The sequence below is a fragment of the Patella vulgata genome, chromosome 9, assembly GCF_932274485.2.
Source record: "Patella vulgata chromosome 9, xgPatVulg1.2, whole genome shotgun sequence".
NCBI classification, from domain to species: domain Eukaryota; kingdom Metazoa; phylum Mollusca; class Gastropoda; family Patellidae; genus Patella; species Patella vulgata.
This window is the reverse complement of record NC_065887.2, coordinates 20,867,698-20,888,814: the sequence shown is the minus strand read 5'-3', so window position 1 is coordinate 20,888,814 and position 21,117 is coordinate 20,867,698. Positions and strand designations below refer to the sequence as shown.

Below are 21,117 nucleotides of genomic sequence, written 5' to 3'. Positions count from 1 at the left end.
GCTCGGCAATACTCTAATAAATAGACGTGGACATCCACATCCGTTTGGAATTCTGTTCCAATGTAGCTTAAATGTCGTTATTTAATTATAAAGACTTTATCTAACATTCCAATCCATATAATCAAATAGTATCTGCCTTAGCATGTTTTACAGGTGTTGATCGGGCAATGAAGGAATGGATGGGCTTTCACATCCTATTTTTCTGCAGAAACCAGGTTAATGAAGACGATCATACCCCATGCAGTGTGTTATGAGGAAAATTTTGCCCTGGCAGCGATTGAACTCCAAATGTCAAAGTATCATTTACGTGCACGCCAACAAATACCTGGAACGTCTGTGTTTCGTACCACATGAACAACTAGAATCTTTTCCCTGTCCTGCACCACTGACAAAGGAAAGCTACGCTGTAAAATCCCAGATACCGTGATCGAACCCCGGACCTCCTTAATATGACGTAAATTAAATTGATGGCGAAAATCGAAAACAATACCATGACATGCATAAAAAAATAAGCGAAAAAAAAAAACAGAAAAGAAGAAAAGATTTTCAAAGTAGGTAGTACTCTTGGTTATGTAGAATTTTTGTTGAGACTACATACTTCCATATTTATGGAAATATGTTATTTATGGTGTTTACCGTTCACTTCCACTGAGGGTGATATCTCAGACAAGTTGTCATATTTTCATTCTTGCACCAAACTTCTAGTGTTACATTGTAGTTCTTTATGTAATAATGGTGCTGACGTTCCTATATAATTATGGTGTAACTGCGACTATGTAATATTTTATTCGGTATGATTGGTTAGTACCGCGTGACCTTAAAACAGCAACAAGTGCTAGACATCAATGAACCCATCAAAAATAATGCTGGACATTTATTTCCGGTAGAGTATGTCGGATAAATCCAAATAATTCCCTATTATTATATATAACGTACAAGAGAATTAGGAAACTTGCGAAAACCGAAATACAAAAGTACAGCATGAATCCATATGTATTTAAACTTCCAAGATAACCTAAAAGTAGTATCGGGTGTTCTAAACATAGAGTTATAGATCACTTCGATCACGACACTCGTTACTACATAAAGTTAACCGTAGCGTGGTTAAGAGCTAGGTTTCTGAAGGCAAAAATTATTGCCTATGTAGTAAGCTCAGTTCATGCATGCGAATATATAGCGGAAAAGTGAGTGGGAATAGCATAGCCTACTGTAAAATTCGATGAAATTACGATAGTAACATTAATCTCTATACGACTTTCCGCAAGTGAATGTAATTCATTGTGAGGCATCAGATATCCCGTGGTGGCGGATGCTCATTTTTTAAGAAATACGTGATGTAGAAGGCAACACGTATCGACTGTTGAGATGAAATTAGATGAAAAAGAGATAAAATCACATGGAATTTCTCTTGGTGAGCAGCAAGTAATTCCCTATCCAAAACCAAGTGATGTTTTGACCATTTATGTATCTCTAAGGGACAAAATTCCAGTATTATATGAAGCAGCATGTCGGAGAAATCGATCTGTAATTACACTGTATAACTTATGCTGTCAACCTTCACAATAGTTTCATCAAAGGTCACAAGTATTGTCTTTAAAGTCATTTTCGATCGGCCCATTTCGCTTTATGATCGCCTAATATTTGAATCCGCGCCTTCCAAACTTAATTAGGATAATAAAATTAGTTTAATTTGCGGCACACCATACTAATCATTTTTTATTTTCATACTCCATGCTGCAGTCTTTAAAGCTCCTTTCGAGAGTTTTGCAAAACTTTGAAAGGCGTTAATTGAATCAATGAATAAGCATTTTGTTCGGACCTTTTTTTTATTTGAAACACACTCCAATGCCAAACTTTGAAAGGCTTAATTGAATATGAACTAATGTGCACGATTTGTGTCGGAAAGTTTGATTTGGAACACATTATATTACAGAAGCAAAAAGCGACATTTTGATACTGATTATGTTTTCCTCTACTCAAAATTATGTATACTTAAAAGAAAGACTATACAAAGGAAGAAAGTTCTAGTCGTATCGTGCAAGGATGTTCTTCTTTTAACTGTCAATTCGGATTACATATCTACGTGCGAGAATGCCTACCGACTCTATTCTCCATTAAGCTAAATGTTATTGATTTCAAATCCCATTTTAAAGTCTCTCATTGTATATCGTTGACAGGAGCGTAAATCCCAAGTCGAATAATATCTAAATGAAATCAGTGACAGAGGCTATAAGTTTACATCAGCCTTCATACGAAACCTAATTACTAGATTTATATCATTGAACTTGTTGGCTGGAAATCTACCTTGTGTGTAATCTTCAACGATCTCACTTTACTTGTTATGCACACGGTTTCCAAATCTCCCCCGAGTCTTCTACAGAAATTGCGGTTTAAATGTATCAGTCAGCATCCTTCTATTTTACACGTGTATTTTCCGTAACCTAATAAATTTGAACTGGTTTATCACATTAAATATTATCATATTTTTGATTGGAAAATGTATGTAAACTTCACCGTTACCTGTAAATGGTTTTACCCGAAGCAGACTATGCACATGGTAGTTTTAGAATTTTTGTATCTGACTACGAAAGTTGCTTGGTTCATTAGTCTACAAAATTACAACTTTGTGCAATAGTATGTGGGTTTTAGCACTAAACTATCATGCTCCTGAACCAACGACTGCGAGTTTTCTAACATCTAGTCTTTGGTAGAATAGTCTGACATTCCCAAACTTTAAGGTATTCCATTTGCCACAGACACGTGATACAAACACTAGATTCGTTTACAGCCATTGATAGCCTGTTTTGTGTTGTAAAACTCACGGAAAACTAAAGAAAAGCAACTTTACTAGCATAATGGGAGAAAAAAAGTTAGAAAGATTTGGACTAAGATGTAAAGTGTGTCATAGCATAATCATAGCCGAAAAGTGGAAAGTTACAGCAACCTTTAACTTTGCAATTCGATTATTTCAGTTGGAAAACTCGCGACTTAGTATTAGCGATGATATTTTCTATCGAGGAAACTGAGAGGTCTCCGGCTGGCTCAGGAACCAATGGAAATTAGTGCCGAAAAACATAGGGCATACGTGAAGGCCGCGATAAGATTTACGGAGTTAAAGCGAGAACAAGCCTTCTATTGAAGATGCGGAACTATGAAATCGGCAGACGTTCTCATTCCAAAGCAGCATCATGATTTCAGGAAAACTTACTCTGCATTATGCCCGATATTTTCACAGACGATTTGAGTTGTTCTGGAATAGGCAGTCGTTGTTGCTAATTGTTTATATGGTTCTGCATGTACATGGGCGAATGAATTGGTTTTATGCCCATCTTGCATTGGTGATAAGCAGGGCTTTGCTGGCGGGGAAGGATTGGTACCCTTTGTTGCGTAAAAGATCTCTGGAACATCCTGCCCTCTGTACTACCAGTGGTTTTTATTATTTTCTGATTACTGGTTCTAATCGAATCTATTTTTGTCTATTATGTAAATAAGTTGATATGTAAATAGCACCTGTACTACAGGCAATTGTACCTAACACTGGTAGTTATCTGCTCATTAAAGCACAGATTTGTAAACAGAACTACTTGATCAACTAGATTGGTTAATTACGAATGACAGCAATCTATGGAAACTTGTTGCTAGAAATGTCGATTTGGGCTAACTACATGTATACATTATCCTGACCAGAAGACGCCATTTCCTTCCCACAAATCAATACAGTCTGGCTATCTATTCAGTTATTTTAAAGGCCTGGGCAATTAGAAAGTGACGTTTGGTTTTGACGCATTGCTCGAGCGAATCTAAAAGCTTTAGTGAACCATTTTGAATGTTATGTTGACTCCAGAAGAACAGCAAAACACATTCATACATATTGACATGCGCTGACTTAACCATTTTTCTATTTTGGTGAACTGGTTAATTCCAGAAAGATTGTTGATGGCTAGAGTATAGGTTAAAACGCCGAGACTGTACAATTCTTAAATACATGTTCTTCAGCTATTCAGACATCGATACAAGTATAATGTAAACGTTAATTCTCTGGATGGATGAATGACTTGACATAACAACAAGCTTTTACATGCAAACAACCAACATGTCTTGTCTGGCTAGAAGGAACCGTTTCGTACTGTTTGTATTAACTATAATGATGTATCTTCCAAGAAATTGAATAACTTGATGGTATCTGATTATATAATACAAATGAACGATAAATACTTGTTGGCTATGGAAACCCAAACGAGAAGCGTTTTCGGGAACATGCACGGAACCCTTTTTACAACACTCAACAGGTTAGAGGGAGACTTTTCCCAAAGATTGAGCATGTTATTACTAAGTGCACCCGTGTGTCCCATGTCCGGATGTGGGTATTGGAAGTCTGGTGTCTAAGTTAGTGCGTATTGCCTAGTTGTTGTCCGACCGCCTCAAAGGTTTGCTAGCGTTTGACAATCGCCCTAGACTAATGTAAATTAGTTTTTATGCATTTAAATTACATTAGAATGTGTCTTTTGACTCATTTTCCCCCATTATAGATTTCAAAGATTACCGACTTAGCTCCTTTAATAGTAAGTCTTCCAAGTAATCAAAAAATTGTTCAAGGATGAAAATAACGCGTCACCATTAAAGGATTTTAAAAATGATGTTCAATAGCATTTCTCAGACTATTCATGTTTCAGTCGGTCAATTCTTATAAAAATTTCCAGAACATTTATTTTAACCGCTTTCTTTTCAAAACAACCCATAAAGAGAATATCGGTTCCTGATTTTCTATCAGGTAACCTTAATTTCATCGCTGTAAATTATCTTATAAATTACACGTATCACATATTTTATCACATTAATGGGTATGTTATGACGATTTCAAATTATCTGCCCTGGCCTAGAATGTAGCTACAATCTACGAACCAATCAGAAAACAGTTTACAAACCAATCGTTTCGCCTTCGTTTTTATAAGGGTAGGTAATCATATTCATGTCCATTTACTGAATGATTTATGTAATTAATGTATATATTTATAATTTTATTTAATTGTATTATCAAAATATGTAGTATGTGTTGTTGTATAACATCTATATGTTTGACTTTTGTTATTATTATTACTATTCGTTCTTTGTCTGAAATATGTCATTCTGTTATGTTTATTATTATTGAACTTATACTTGGCAATTTGATTCACAATAACTTGTCTACAATATCACGTGGACATAAAATTTCGGGAACGAACGAACGATTCTAAATAAAACTAATCACCCTACATTAGTATATGAACGTCTGGTCTTCATTAACATAATATATAATTGGTTGTTAATAATTAGAATAGTCCAACTCCTAACATTGTCCGATGAGAGTTACTTATCTTTGCCAACTTCCTTTTCAAATAACAATTTATGGGATTGGTCGATAAAAATAGCACAATCATCAAGGGCGGATAACTTGAAAACGTGTCTCCCCCATAGATTAACCCAGGGTATAGTGGAGTAGAACGGATTGAGTACACTGGGTAACCGAGGATGCCCCTCGAAGAAAAAAGTCACATTTAACTATGAAACATTATCATTCACTTTTATTATTGTTTACTTATTAAAAGTCTGATAACAAATTATTGATTTTTTTAATCAGTGTGACGATTGCGCCTGTTTTTCAATGCGTGGCTCAACGCCACTCAGCGCGACAATCATGTCCCTTTCTATTTCAAGCCGGTTCCTAAATGTTGTTTTTATCACAACCATTGTAGAAAACGACTGTTCGCATAGGTATAACGACGGTTACGGCATGAGGAGCCGTGTTGCATTCTTGGATAGACGTGGATAGGATTCAAACATTTTGCACCAGTAACTGGACAAAGAGATTTAGCTCGGGAATCCTGCTACAGTCTCACGAGCTCCTCTTGAGCGATATCATCGTCGGTGATAGCGTCTAATGTTGCACTGTATGGGTCGCGGACAACGGTGAATGACTGGACGTCGAGCTAGAACATATGTTCCCAACCCTTTTTGGGTGGCGACCCCATTCCAGACCCAGGATCAGATCGCGACCCCTCGAAGAACAAAGTCACATTTTACTATGAAACATCATTATCATTCACTTTTATTATTGTTTACTTATTAAAAGTCTGATAACAAATTATTGATTTTTTTAATTAGTGTGATGGTTGCGCCTGTTTTTCAGCGACCAGGTTTTCAATGCGTGGCTCAACAATATGTCCCTTTCTATTTCAAGCCGGTTCCTCAATGTTGTTCTAATCCACTACCATTGTAGAAAACGACTGTTCGCATAGGTATGACGCGTGGATAGGATTGAAGCATTTTGCACCAGTAACTGGAGAAAGACAAGGACTCCTCTTGAGCGATATCATCGTCGCGGTGATGGCGTCTAATGGTGCACTGTATGGGTCGCGGACCATGGTGAATGACTGGACGTCGAGCTAGAAGTATTTATTTGCACGAAAATTGGCAGCGGCAAGTCTCTGTTTTTGAAAATTTCCAGCAACCTTGACATTGAACGAACCTTGAACTTTGCAACTCGATTATCACAGGTAGATATTTCAGTTGGAAAGCGCGAGACTTCGTATTCGCGATGATATTTTCTATCGAGGAATCTGAGAGGTCTAGAGCTGGGTCCTAGACCAATCGAAATTAGTGACGAAAAATGTAGATTGTAGAGTATTACGTGAAGGCCTTGATAAGATGTACGGAGTTAAAGCGAGATCAAGCCTTCTATTGAAGATGTATACATAGATCACATGAATAGATGGCATTTTTTTTAAGTTCTCAGACTAGTCAGCGACCCCACGAAAAGTGCTATGACGTTATGACGTCATAATAGTTATTGTTTATAATTAATGTTATAATAAATGCCTGAAGTACGTTAGTACAAATTATGTAGTTTCATTTCGCCAACATAAATTTTACTTATAATGAAAGTTAAAGATAACTACTCTTAGGTATTAAATACACAAACATATAAATAGTTATTGTTGTATTATCTAAATGTTGTTTACCCGAAGAGCTTAATAAAATAAGCGAAAGTGCTATATATCTCCAAAAATATTAGCACAACAGCAAAGCTGCACTACTTTGCTTCACGGTAAATGATGAACAGATAAAAGGTATGCAGACACAAACTGATTTCAACACTGGTTTAAGTACTTTTCGTCTGTCTTGGGACTATTCATAAATAATGTCATTACATATAGATGGACACCATAGTATATTTATACATAATTACATAGTAACACCGTGGTTTTAATTGGCTATAGTTACCATTGTCTATGGCTACATGGTATATAGGTAACGAGCAGAAAACATGTATACACGTGTGTTAATCTGGTGTATATGGGTACAATACAATTTAGAAACAAGGAATGGAAGATAAAAAAGGGATAGATTAAGAAAATTAATTAATGAAATTAATTGTCAATTGTTGCTTATTGACTATTAAGTGGAGGAACGTATTTTTTTAAAGAAAATGGTACTCCATTTATTTTATTTTCGCCATGTCATCGACATTCATTTTATAAAAAGTGAGTTTGAAATTTAACTTGTAGGTGTTTCGCACATCTAAAGATGAGTTTATTTACAAATAAGGGCCCATATTCAATATCACAATCCCGTCGATGGTTGCGTACTCTATCCCGTATATGATGCCCGTCTCCCCGATGTAGATATTTTAACAACCCTTGCAAGTCAAGACATATGAGATTTTTTTTGTGCCACAATCGTGCATTGTTTTAAAGAAGTTGGGATGTTGGGTGTTATGGGTAGAGACAAATATAATAATATTATTCGAACTGTCTTTTACTTTAGTAGTCCTCAATATTTTGATATCAATTGCCAAAGCCTTATTTATCCCAACTTCTAATACCTCGAGGGGGTAATATACATTCCCATACCATTCTTTGAGCAGGAACACGGATTCTGTACACGTCATATTTCCTCGGTTCGTGCAACAATCTATTTTCAAAAGGTGATTTCGTTTATTAATTAAGATGACGTAGCCTACAGACGCACTACAGCCAAAAGAGCGTGTCCAAAACTTATAATAGAGACCTAAGTCCTCCTAGTAATCAAAGATGAAAACGCCATTACCTAGCTTCACATTAGTCACGTCATTGGTAACTACTACAAAGTGAAATGTGTATCCTAAATATAAAGTAGAGGGGTATTATAGCGAAAAGTGTCAGTTCAAAACTTAAAGTATATGGTGCACTATAACGCGAGGGAGAGAGATGTGGTTAAGCGTCACTCGACACAAACTAGGTCATTTCGGGACTAACACACTGTTCAAATTTATTTCAATAATGCGCTTACGCGTAGGGGTCTTTAGCAGTGGGAGGACCCGAAGAAAACCCACAAAGTTGGACACGAGATCAGACTCCTTGTCACGTTCCACCGGGAAATCGAAACCACGCCATTTGAATCAACGACAGACCATTCCCCCTCTCCTTCTATATATTAAAGTGTAGGAGCACATACGAAACTTAGAATATAGGAGCACAAAAACCGAAAATATACATCCACAGCTTAATTTACAAGAAAACCAATGGGTCAATTTGAAGTCCATCACTTATAAGTATAGGATGAATAATGTAACTGTGCGTCCAATTGTATAGGGGCAAGCAAGGTATTTAAGGCGTAGACACGCTATAACGCAAAGCGTTAAGCAAAACGCAGACAATGAAACATTTATGTCGATGAACAAAACCACCGAACAAATATTTTTGTTTTTGTTGTCCGCAGACGACGAACATTGTCCCACAGGCGTACCAATGATTTAGGCCAAACAATAAGTCTAGCGCCGGATAAAATAACCTCAGACGACGAACATATTAACGCAGGCGACCATTACCTGTCGCCTAATGACGTGTATACGTCATTGCTATCGTGATTTCAATGAAATGAAATGGAGTTTAACGTCCTACTCCAAACTGGGCTAATGAAGACGGGCATACACCATACAGTGTGTTATGAGGGAAATTTGGCCCGGGCAGCGGCACTACGACCTACTATTATATCAAATTTCAACTGCAAAAGGATCTTTTACGTGCACGTCGGGTTATCGTCCCATTCGAACGACTAAACAGCTATCCTTGCCAGGCCCTCCGTCCAGTATCACTGCAAGGGGTAACCACTCGTGATTTCAAAATGACATACATATCATGCCATTTGATCGCTGATCATTTGAATGTCATGTGATATATATTTGATCGCTGATTGGTGCTGCGAATGTTCGGTTCCAAATATCTTAACACGTTCGATTTCGCGAACATATTTTAGGAACATATTTGTTTGTGTTTTTTGAACCTGCAGACGGCGAACAAATTGATCGGAACAATGTTTTCATGAATGTTCGGCTAAAATGTTCCATCGCGTGCGTTCGGCACATGTCCAAAATACAATCCATAGCCACGCTATAACGAAATGAATGATCGGAACAAACACCAATCTGATTAAAATACAGATTTATATTTCGTTTCGCTTTTTTATACATACATTCCATTGTCTCCAATACATGAAGATCTGACCGGTTGTAGTCGAAAGTCGCATCAGGTGTCATACGAGTGGCTTTTGACCTATGACGTCAGACACTTGATTAACCAATCAACGTGAATGTTTCTAGTGGGATACTCACAGTTCTATGCACCGCTTGCCAAAAACTTCAACCAAGATCTTAGTATAGACAAGTAAAACGAAATTTAGAACTATACAAAACGAAACGAAATATGATCTATATTTTAATCAGATTGGAACAAAACATAATAGGAAAACAAAGTAAGACTTAGAAATCTGACATTTAGTCCGCATTATAATCACCCAAATCGTATTTCAGACGAAGACAGTGCTATCTTTCATTTTAAGACAAAGAAATTAATAATACATATCACAAGTATTTATTTTCGTAATTGCCAACACTGAGTATTCTTGTCTCCGAGGAAAGTAAAGGTTCTCTGGTAATAAATCGCTATAATTAAATATAATTGTGGGTGTTAAGTAATATATTGACGAGAATATATCAATTATCCCATATTCAGTTATGGTAATAGCAAATTGACCCAATTGGAATATTGATGATATTTTTGTGTGGAATATTGTGAATGGATGACAAAGACAATGGCACTGATTTCCCGCTATTGTAGTAGCTATATACTACAACTTCGCTAAATCACGCCCTCCTCTTTCCAAACAATGTAATTATTATGAATTGTCTTGACCTCGAGTTGACGTTAATTTTGTCATGGTTGCCAAAGTAGTGGGGATAATCCCTAGTATCAATGAACCATGCAGTAAAATTGCCGCTGAATGACAACCCTGCAGTTGTATTATCGGTATGATTACAAGCTCGGAATTGCTGGATAACTTCTAAGTACCTACACACTAAAAGACATCAGCAACTTTTGATAATCTTAGTCCACAATACTATATAAGTTATTAGAAGCACCACAGTGGAACGACAGCCATCAGTATCAGAATCTTATAAACAAATAAACAATCTCTAGAGGAATATAATACTTCAAATCAATTAAGTGGCATCCAATCTAAGAGTGAAATTAAAATTAAGATTTTTTTACAAATTTGAAATTAACAATGTCTTCCTTTCTCACATTTCTGAGTACAAGGGGTATACAATCAATGGGCTGTCCCGGGGCGTCACCAAACCCCTGCACGCTATTGAATCATTGCTGATGGTGCCACAAAAATACTATCATTGCTTGCAATAACACACAACTTACAGAATATTTTAAACCTTTAATAACCATTCTGGATACTTTAAAATGCCACCCATTGTTTTCTGAGGGGCGAAAGTTTTAAGAAGAGACTAAACATTGTCCTTATTTCAAATCTGTGGAGGGCGAATAACATTGAAAATCCTTCCTACTTTTAAACGAACAGCTTTTATTAAAGGTTTCATTACTGAAATAATAGACTATATAAATATACTCAGCCAAATTAAAAACTTGACACTCGGGATTTTTGGGACTAGATTTTTAATATTTGGTTTAAGGCAACTATTTTAGTGTTATGTTGTGCACAGACGACCTTGACATCAACAGAAAGCAAGAATACGTCTCGCCGAAAGTCCTTGACATTGATAACGTTCGTGATGTCACAGTACCCCCCAAAATGAAATTCACAGACTTGGAGAACAATCGGAATAAAGTGTTTAGTAACGGTTGTGGCCTCCTCTAGCGTCTCGTACTGCCACACAACGTCTTCTCATGGATCTCAGAACATTAGTAAACACTACCCGAGGAAGACGTCGCCACTGCTCAGCAAGAGCATGTTGAAGGTCCTGCAACGTCAGTGGTGGATTCACTTACTGATGAACACGTCGACCCAGTTCGTCCCAAGGTCGGGGCTAAGCGACGGCCAATCCAGGACTTGGACACCGGCATTTCTTAAAAAATTCTGGGTAGCAATTGCTGTATGGGGTAGAGCATTGTCTTGTTGAAACGTTAGTCCAAGCCCATGTCTCTGCATAAACGGATAAAGAACAAGTTGCAAAAACTGATCCCTGTACTGGACAGCTTTTAAGTTCCCTTGGACAACAACAAGAGGAGAACCCCAAACCATGACGCTGCCGCCACCAAATCGGTCAACTTGAGCGTAACGTTCACCTCGTCTGCGGTACACTCGGACCCTGCCATCGGCAAATTTCAAAGTGAATCGAGATTCGTCACTAAAGACAACCGAATTCCACTGTCTTTGAGTAAATCTTATGTGTCTTGTGGCTCACACAAGTCGGTTACGGCGATGAAGACGTGTCAATATTGGTCCATTATATGGCCTCCGAGCTCGAAGACCAGCAGCCTGCAAGCGATTTCGAACAGTTTGTGCAGTTACCCTTCCACCAAACATCTCTATACTTGGGGAGGTTGCAGTGACAAATATGTTTCTAAGATGACGTAATCGTACTGCTTGATCTTCCTGGAGTGACGTCACACGTGGCGCTCCCGCCCTTGGGCGGTCAGCAATAGTTCCAGTTTGAAGCACTCTCATTCTAAGATTAATTATTGTCTGGCGTGAACAATATTATTAAAGGCTCTTGCAACAGTGACCACAGACTGACCAGCATAGAGCCTACCTATAGCACGTAGACGTTCTACATTTGAAAGGCGCGGCATTTGCTAACAAAGATAAAATCACAATTTTAATTTGTGTTTCCAGTTCAAGTTACGTGTGCGTGTTCAGTTTAAGCAAACTTGCATCGATTGACCTCACGAGTTTGTGTTTGCACGGGTTTTTCATCTTTATATGCTCAAGTCACGTGATGCACGTGACTTTACAATTTTATGAAATTAAAGGCTTCTTACTACTTACTATCGTTAGAAACACTTTAAAATTTATTTGACTTACCAGAAAAAAAAATTTGTTACCAGAAATACTACTTCGACCGTCAAAGAAACGACGCAAAAGCACAGTGCGTTTGGCTAAAGCAGACACATTTTTAAATTCCATATATATTTTTTTTAATATCGCCTTTCATGTTTCATTCTTAGAAACTCATTTCTTTGGTCTATGAAAAACTTATGATAATATTAGAGATATAACTATCTTACCCAAAACATTCCCACCTTTAATTAAACAGATGCACTAGCTTGTTGAAAGACACCCGTCTATCGCGAGATATATCTGCATTGGAGATCCTTATCCTGACAACAAAACACTTACTGCTCGAGGATTTATTGTAAACTGACATTATTATGGCAGGAATGTACATTTTTCTTCCAACCATACTAATTAACAGGCTGCGCACACTTTTTAATGTTTGTTTTGTCTGTCTACGGTTTTTGGCTCTTAAAATAATTCGGTTTGAAATAAAAAGAATTGAATTATATTATTTTGGTAAACATAACCAAATAAAGGCGACGTGTATTTTTCAGCTATTAAATTTGTAACATTCTAAGACAAAATATTATGTTCAAACGAGGCCAAGTGGACCTTTCAATTTGAAGTAACAAATACCGGGTGTACTGGATGAACCGGAAAACGAGCATGATGTCATCATTTGCATAATGCAATTCTGAGGTCATATTAAAATGTTCGCAAATCGTAGCAACATTCTCATTAGGGATTTTTTACAGCTAATATTATGAAGGTTAGAAATCTTAGCAATATTATAGTGGATCTTTTAATTTGAATTAACAAACCGGAATGTACTTAATGAACCGGAAACCGAGAATGATGTCATCGCAGCAAAGTTCGTCAATACATATAAGCATTGGCGGAGCCTTTGGACTCTTTCTTTTCGAAGCGTCGCCCCAAGAACTAAAATCAGAAGATTCTTGAGTATATGTAATCAGTGCCTTGTTCAATGCAAGCGAAAGGTTCAAGATATATACAGAACGTCAAATATATTTGGTTTTAAGCATGGGTGTATTCAGAGAAAGACAAACTGTACAAATGAGACAGGCAAATAAAACTTGTGTGAAATAATTGGGTATTTGACTAAGAAGCAGTGAGCTTATATACCTGTTCCCCAGACGCCAAATAACGGCTATTAATTGCGAGCTTTAATTTAATTCTGGTTATCAATACAACATTAAAGTTTCATATACGTGTATAAACATGTGTTATATCCATCTATATTCAGTACCTATAGACAGTAGCATTGTTAAGTATTATAGCTAGGTACAACTTTATGATTTCTACAAGACGATAAAAATATTCTATTAGGTTAATGAGAGAAATGGTCTTTGCTGGAGATAATACTAGCGCCGTTAGACGAGGATTTTAAAGCCGAGTTGATGTTCGATATAATTGTCTGAGTGTTCTATTAGATAACCAATATTGATGAGCCGTGTCCCTCTCATAAACTATAGTAGAACAATTAAAGTCTCCAATTCTTTCTTACAAAATCGATACGCTTCTCATAACCTAATATCGCATTTTTATATATTTGGCTTTTAGAAAAATAAAATCATATATATTAGTAGTGTCTGTGTTAACAACAAATGTATACGATAGTTTCATGTAGCTTAGATAATTTACACAAAATCTTTTTCAGAATAGTAAATCAGACTAAATTAAGCCTTATGAAGAGGGCTAAGTCCATACAGTAGGAATACCCCTTTTGTAAAATTGGCGAAGTCATAATGAAATTGGCGAAAGCATAATGAAGTTTAAACATAATTGCTTAATTCATGTTCTGCAAAAATTAGTCCAGTACTCGCGGTCTCATTTTACTCAAATGTAGAACTTTTGACTATCGCCATGGTATGAAGGTCTTTGACGCATCCATTTCTCCCCTGTCATGTTACTATTAATATCTGATACTTTTGTTTTATGATGCTCTTAAAACATCATGTTTTTATAGTGACTGTTTTCGATTCTGTCTTGTAGCATGTGTTGATCTTTGGTACATTCTTGTGTTCCGTTCATTGTGGTCTTTGATACAAATGTATATCAACCATTGTGTTACCTATATGAACATCCGTGTTTCTACAGTCATCGGGGAAATCTTTGCGGGCTCGTCTTCCACTTTCATAATACGAGGTACGTTTAAGATCACTCCATCCCACATTATGAAGGTAAAACTCTTAAACTTAAATGGGTGTTCCGCTATTCACATGAAGATTTTTACATGACAACAAAGCATTTTGTCAAAGAAAGGCATTTCATTAGTATTTAGGAATATCAAGCCAACTCGATTACAAAAACTGCATTAAAAACCTCTAAATTGTTACCAATATTCCGAAATAAAAATAAAACCATTCACTAGATAATTGTACTTCCTTTGGGTAGTTCCTACTGATCTCACACGCGGCACACATGCATGTGACTCCGCCACCCTGACAGACGTATTTTTGTTTAATAGTTTTCGGTTTCCCCAACTAAAATACATACATGCTTGAATTTGTTAGACTGGTTATCGTTTTGTTCTAACCTTGTTTTCTCTATGGGCCAATAATTCTATTTTTGGGCGGTTAAAACTGTGATCAGTTTGTCATGTTTTTTACCTATTCACACTGTTTACCTTAGGGCTGAAATACAAGAACACGGGAAGTCTTATCAAAAAGTAAACAGCCACAAAGAAACCAACACAAACAATAAACATAGAAAGTATTCAAAAGAGAAATTCTTGATAACAATTCTTGGCCTTGAGCGTTTGATACCATCGCAGGAGAAAACCATTAGGAGATTTATCGAAACAGTTCTTAAGTAAACGAAACCCTTTTACGATCATGTTCCATTTCTGTTTTCAATAGACAAATATAGTTTTAATGCGGGACGTGTATTGCTGTTTTACTCACCGGGACGTGCGGTTTTCTTTCAGCGCAGACAGATCGGTGTGTATTTAATTAAGAAATGCCTGCCTGAGAGTGCGGGCATGTATACTAAACGCGAATTCTACGTTACTTTCTTACGTTCAAACTGAACTAGTCCTGTTTCCCTAATACCTCAAGACTCAATCGACAGTGAATCGTTCAGTGGTGACGTTCTTTTATAATAAAAACAACCCTTTACATGAACACAAACATAAGCAGAAGACTTGGCATAAAAGGGGTCCATTAATTCATTACTGTCTTCTACGGTATTTTTCTACGTTTTCTTTCTGAAAACAATGTATATTTACTTTCTGATCATTGTGATCCACGTAATTATGCTTTTGTCAGTGTTTTCAGCTGTTGTCCTATATCTGCTGGTTGAATGTATTCACTGAATGTCAATTATTGAATGTCAATATAAGTATTTTTTTAATAGCACGAATTTGAAACTAATGGACAAGGCTGTCTGCCCACTGACGAGAATAAATAGTAGAGAGCTGTTTTATCGTAAACCCAATCCCCCAAACTTCTAGTTTGCTATTTAACATGCAAATACAACATATGGAGTGCACAGCTCAAATAACAGCCAAAACCTGCGAACTGAGTGATTTATAGAATACATTTAAAAATTAGCACATTATAAAATGGTATTATTTATTCATCATACATCTTATGTTACATACTTATATAATTACTATTATGGAAATTAGATCATAAGAAGGTAAACCCGATGCCTCGTTAACACGAAATTGTGCATGGATCATTAAATCATGAATGATTAATATATACTTGTAACATTCAATAACTCTCAGTGTTCGACAAACGCCCGGGGGATTATATTACGGTAGTGTAACGTTAAGTTTGAAACAGTAGTCAAATCAATATTTCAAGCACTATCATTACCCTTCTTGGTAAAAAAAAAACAGTTTTCAAGCACGAGAAGCTTTTACCCATTATCCTCGACATAAGGAAGGGAATTGTCTCTTTACCGTGACAATACAATCATTGCTCATTTATAAAGCATAATTATACTGCAGCATTAAACATGCATTGCTACCTCAAAAGACGTTTATGATTAACTCTGAAGTTATCACCGACGAAGGATGTTACCCCCTGAAGTCTCGCTTAAAATATTGTTTCCATAAACTTTCCATTTCTGATGTTACTTTAAGATAGCATTATTTTATTAAAGGAAAACAATAACTCATTCTTAATACCGTTGATGACACGAGTTTACCGTAAACAGCTGGTCTTTTCTAAAGGAAAATGGATGATAGTCCATCACATTCAGTACATATAAATGCACGCACCCACTAACACGAAAGTAATGTCCGTATCATAATAACACATTAATTCGATGACCGGATATTTTAATTGTTCAAAATCCGTGTGTATAATGGCAGACTGTGTAATAAATCCAATGAAGCATATTAAACAGTACACAAAACATGAAGGGTTAGACAGTACACTGATACCGATCCTATATATTTCCCCATGTAATTCTATTCACCAGGGCATAATTCTGATCTAAGTCATGCCAGAACGCCATACCGAATAAAGCTATCACTCAATGGAGACCTTGTTTCATTTCAAAGAGTTTTCGGTGCCCAGCGACAAAGAATCGAACACGCATCAATCTAGAACGTGAATTAAAAGAGGGTTTACGGACTAGAAGTTATGTAAAATCGAACATCAAAGCAACATTATACCTGATTAAGTCGCAATTGCAAGCTTCTACAACCTGCTTTACACAAAAATCCATACACGAATTAATAATTCATTGTAACATAAAACACTTTGGGACAGGCACATGGTACAGTTATGCAAGTATCACCATATCACCCAATTTTACTTCCGTGAAAATCGTTGATTTTCCAGTCCATTCCTTCAAAGAACGTGTGACTATTTACAATTGAACAATATTATTGTTAATACATACAAATCGAGTAGACTTGAGATGGAAATCGTATTAGAAAATGTTATATTTTCTTTTTGAGAGTGGGCATGGGTAGTTCAAAGTTTATGTCTGATGCTAATCTGGAAGTCAAACTTAATCGATAGATTAACATACCCTTGGAATAATACAAGGTCCTATCCTCATTGCTAAAAAGCACAGAGCATCAGTGCCCTGATCTCCATTTTTGTTAGACACCCGTCACTAACCCCATTCGGTCGCATTAATGCTTTTGGCAGATGTCTTTTAACATTTGAGTTTTAAAGTGTTGGTAAATTACCAGACGGTAAAATATCATGTCCAACATTCAACTCGATGCCAATCTGTTTTAAAAGTAAAGCAATAGTCTAGTAGAAATTGGTCAGACAAGTGACACACGAGGTGATAAATCTTCGTTACCGTGATGCATTATACATTTGGCAAAAGAAGCCTGACTGTCACGCGATGACTTACAGGATCGGCATACCTACTTATTAGATGCCATCGATGGGGATTAAAGACAAACAATTTTATCCCCAAGGACAATAATTACCCTTAAGTATTAAATGTTTTTCTTCTCGCATTTTATACAACGGTACAAAAATTGTTGGATTTGTGAAAGAAGGTTAGGACTTCATACCCCTTAAAATAAGTGAAACTAGTGACGTTTTCCTATGTGGGGTGTATGTCATTTTGGTAACTATTTTGCACCTGATATTCACTAGGGGAAAATGACGTCCTGGAAGTAGAGTCTACAGGAAATTCATCAAGTGGTGCAGCATTTTGCTGCAAGGCAATCGCCAAGTACCACAAACCTAACCCAATCTCGCTGTTGGATTAACGTTTACATGCTACAATTATTGCGTTCATCAATAAAAGATTAAGTGTGGGCGGCAGAGCTAAACAATGTACACAAAAAGGCTTCGAATCAAACTTTATTGGTAACACGATCCGTGTGTGGAAGTGGCTTTTACCTTGAACATTAGATAAATATATCGACTCGATAAGTCATATAAATGAATCGATTAAGTCCATGTAGTTTTAGTTCATCAATCTCGACATATAAACGAACTAAATTCCACAAAGGTTCCCAACGCAGATGTCCATGAGTATTCCATCTTTGTTAGTCGTGTCAACTCCTCCTACGTTAAATGGTATCAGGTGCCCATGTTGCACACCCGTCCCCAATATAGCCATATGAAAAAGAAAAATGGGGTTTAACGTCCATTCGACATGAACTAGATCATTTCGGGACTAACATATTTCAATTATTCGCTTGCACGTAGAGGTCCTACAGCTGTAGAAGGAAACCAGAGAACCCGGTGAAAATCTTAAGGTTGGGCTGGCGAATCTACGCCTTGTGACGTATAAGTTGGGATCACACGCGTTAGATCACTAGACACCCCTCAACCCCAATAGCATATGACACAAAAGGATTAAGACTACGAACATCGCTAATACAGGATAGAACTTCCCCTAATCTCACTTTTAATATTAAGGTTAATGTTAAACGTTTTTAAAACTTGCCCCTTGTTTAATACAGCGTTCTAAACGTGATGAGAATATTATTTAAATATCCACACCAACGCGGTTACAGACATAGATGATATTATCGCCTGTAACGTTTACCAAGCCTAATAATCACACGGTACTCGCTGTGTAACATAAATGGTTTTAATAAGAATCTGACAGACCTTTGTAAATAGGATATATTGTAACCAGTCTCTTAGCTGATAAAAAATTCAGTCACCTTTTTAGGACATTCTCAAGTCGTTGTTCTGCCACAGTCCCTTACACAAAAATACAAACGACGGACTGATCACGTATGAATATTTATATATAACGTCAAAAAGGACACGGGTAGAACATATGGGTCAGTTTAACTGAAGGCATATAATATTAGCAGTCAGTGGGGAGGTAATTGTGAATAATACATGATTATTTAATCAAGGTCTGAGATCGATATGCTGTGAAGAAGATATAAATGTATTCTATCTGTAGCTAGAGTTGAGTAAACATGATCAGAGGACTCCATTATTCACTAGTTGTAGCAGTTCCATTTACTCTAGGAATTGGCAAAACCTGTGGCCATAATAAACCTTTTTGAGAAACATCAACTAACCACGCCTTTACAATGTTATGTACTGACACTAGGGCACCAAGAATCTAGTTGGTAAATTTAAGTCTCTAGCAAATAATGTTTTTTACTTCGGGGACCAATCGACAATTTCTTGCCCTACAAATTTAATAACCGGTGGTTAATTTGAGAATCAGATCACATTGCCTTTGGCAAAGATGGTACCTGAACAAGAAAATGCAAGAATGTGATGTTTCTTTATAGTAACGCTTGCATTTTCTGAACCATTATCTTTCTTTTTTTTTTGCTACTTTGTCATTTCTACTGAGGTTTCAAAGATAAAATATCAACGGGCTGCAGATTTGGATTTAAAAAGCCACTTAACACTTAGAGCTTTTTTTTTGTTAAAGAGAAACAATGCATATCTTGGAAAACAACGAGTTTGTTTTGCATTGTATACAAAGAAACCAGGAGGTATCTTAGAACTACAATAAATAAATACATGTGCAATATCTAATCCGGAACACAAAAAGCAATGGTGATTTGAAATATAATCTTACAGTGGCATTTAGTTGTTGGGAGGGAGGGGTATTTTAAATAAATGTTGTTTTTACATTAACAGTTAATGAAACATCAGACAGTAATAATTATATTTACCTGTTTCGTGCAAAAAAGCCCGTTTAAAATTTAGTTGGATTGCCAGTTCTACCAAAATGGGCAAAGTTCTAAAACTCTTTGGGTGTATCATTCACTGATACTACATGTTATTAAACTAACATTTAAAATCTATTTTAGTGATTAAAAAGAATTTGATACTGATATATTAAATCGGAAAAAATAGATTTTCATTTGGATATTGACAACTCTGGTTTCTGTCTCACGGCCAAGAGCTTTTATCGGTATAAATCCTCGTATTAATCACTTATTACAGTTTATATTGTAACAGCAGACAGGAAGTATTTGTACTCAAGAAATAGGTTCTACAAATTGACGATTCTGGCTGATCAATAGAGATAGCATTGATAATAATCCCTTGGTCAGAATATCTGAACTTATTACGGAGTATACAACTACCATATCAATCTGAAAATAGGCAGGGTATGCTAACTATGTTCGAAGACAACTGCTACCTCTAACAATGTTTGGGTGTCAGCACCCGTGTATGCGATCCGTCACTGCATTATTTTTTGGCCCAATGGTAGTTATGTTGCAGAATGCTTAACTTTTTTTAATTGAACATATTAACTGTGAATCGTATACAGATGTAACCTTTTTGTTTTGACATTTTAACTTGGTACGCATTAAAGATTGTGACACTTGGGTTTAGGTTTAAATACGGTGATATTTGTCGATTTTGTGAAGATATTGTTTTTGTGGTACATTTTAATCTGTGTGACACTATATAGCCCGATTGGTTCTGCCGTGCTATTAAACGCCATTTCATTCATTCATTCATTCAAGAGGTATGCTCTAGAACAGGGGGTGTCAAACATTGGTCCCGCAAGCCAGATCAGGCCCGCCATATGGTTTACGAGTGGCCTGTGAACAAATTTCAACAAACTGACGTGCCGATAATTATTAGGAACTAGCGGCTGGATTCACCGGAAAACGAAAACGATAATAAATGAAATGAAATGACGTTAAACCCCATTTCATTTCATTTCATGTATTATTGTTTTCCGATTTCAGTTAAGCCCTGACTTCTGTACGTCATAGATATCGAAGCTGTATGTAATACAAGATAACGTTGTGATCACTATTATATCTTGGCAATTTGGACACCAGTCTAAAAAATTTATTTCAACATTGTTTTACACCACACTTCGTTCGACTTGATTACCGAT

At 36.5% G+C, this 21,117-nt stretch overlaps 1 protein-coding gene across 1 annotated transcript in view; it reads right to left on the bottom strand.

Annotated features, from left to right (window-relative positions):
- LOC126831749 (5-hydroxytryptamine receptor) overlaps positions 1-21,117 on the bottom strand; it is a 135,343-nt gene that overhangs the window by 88,034 nt on the left and 26,192 nt on the right. The gene's annotated exons all lie outside the window — the stretch shown is intronic.